The sequence below is a fragment of the Crocuta crocuta genome, unplaced genomic scaffold (assembly GCF_008692635.1).
Source record: "Crocuta crocuta isolate KB4526 unplaced genomic scaffold, BGI_CrCroc_1.0 scaffold158, whole genome shotgun sequence".
Lineage (NCBI taxonomy): Eukaryota > Metazoa > Chordata > Mammalia > Carnivora > Hyaenidae > Crocuta > Crocuta crocuta.
Window position 1 is genome coordinate 2,734,129 of NW_027532590.1, and position 1,906 is coordinate 2,736,034.

Consider the following 1,906-nt stretch of genomic DNA (forward strand, 5'->3'; position numbering starts at 1 on the left):
TCCTTCCCAGATCCATTTGCAATACGGCCTGGGTTTGGTGGCTGTGGTCACGGTTTGCAAAACCTGCTGTTATCTGTGTTTGTTTGTTTTCTTCTCTCTCTCCATGTGACACACATCTCCTGTATTCACAATGACTCACTTTCTCCTAGGTGCTGCCACTGCTTCCCAGCAGGTCACGGTTATTGCCACATGGCCTCATTTTATGCTCTTACTGCTCCTTCTGTGGGTCTTGTTCTATCTCGGCTCTTTTCGTGACAAATGCCTGCTCCGCTGGCCTTCAGAAAAAGCAGGTGGCCTTAAGCCTGACAGCAGGACTTTCTGAACAAGCTGCCTTCCAGACTGATGCTGAAGATCCTTGCCTTTCTATTTGCTTTAGGGAAGAAAAGTGCAAATTTAAACCTGACCTTGAATTCCTAAGTGTCAGTCGGGGAATAAACAAAATGACCGAGTATTTGCAGCACATTAACTCTCCCACTAATACCACTCCGTGCTCTCTAACAGGCAATTTTTGTAATGAGCTTCTACATCATCCTCTCCAGCTTTGCACCTCTACCCCCGTTTACCCTGCACCCAGCACCCCACCTACGTGGTGAAGAATTCACTTTGGCTAGGTTTTTTTTTTTTTTAAATAGTTTATTTTTGAGACAGAGCACGAGCCGGGGAGGGGCAGAGAGAGAAGGAGACACAGAATCGGAAACAGGCTCCAGGCTCTGAGCTAGCTGTCAGCACAGAGCCCAACGTGGGGCTTGAACCCGCGAACAGTGAGATCATGACCTGAGCCGAAGTCGGACGCTTAACCGACTGAGCCACCCGGGCGTCCCTCACTTCGGCTAGTTTTAAAACTGCCCCCTTCTTTCCTGTTTCTGTCCATTATTCCTGGCTCCTTTCCCTTTTAAAAAGTCTCTTTTGGCCCCTGAGTCCACATGCCTGATTTTGTTATTCTTCCTCTAATAACTTGGATTCCTTCTTCTGGAGATTCTCTTTTTCTTCTGCTGCTTTCATCTGTGATGGGTAAATTAATTTCCTCAGTGACCAGTTTGGCTGCTGGAACCTCACTTTATACATAGACTCCACTGACTGCTGCCCGCTCTGGGCGCCACCCAGTCCCATCAACCAGGAAGATCCAAACAGCTATGGGGCCAAATTAGTTTTATTTTTCTTCCAAGAAATTTGAAATAAGACAAAACAAAACCTTCCCAGTGTTGACATAGCTTGGAATGAACGAGTTTTGTGTATGAGTAAATTTGAGATGTTCACTGTATAATTAAAGACTATGCTCTGTCATTTTATTTAAAAAATTTTTCAACATTTATTTATTTTTGAGACACAGAGACAGAGAGCGGGTGGAGGAGGGGCAGGAAGAGAGAGACACACAGAATCCAAAGCAGGCTTCAGGCTCCGAGCTGCCAGAGCCTGGTGCGGGGCTTGAACCCAAAGCAGGGAGATCATGACCTGCGCTAAAGTCAAACACCCATTTGACTGAGGCAGCCAGGTGCCCCCGTCATTGTATTTTTAGAACAAGAAATCAGTCTTTCAAATTTGAATATGCATATTCCAACATTTACATGAAAATCTTAATTTTTAGGAAGATATTTTGTTTGCTATTGAAGTAGTTAAGTAGCATATGTAACCAGTGCCATCATCATCAGGGTATCTCAAAGTCAAGATTTGTACAAGAACTTGTTACAAACAGATTCTGTATCTGAACAGAGGCTACTTTGTTGCCTTGTGATACGCGAGATGTTTTCAAATTGTTCTGGAATGCCTTAATTCTTACCTTCTGGTTTGATAAGTAATCAGCCTTAAGCTGCCTACTGTTTCAGTCAAGACACGGGTCTCATGAATTCTTTTGTCAGATTGCTCCATTGCAGCTAGGTAGGAAGCAGGGTGCCATTTTTCTTTCTCT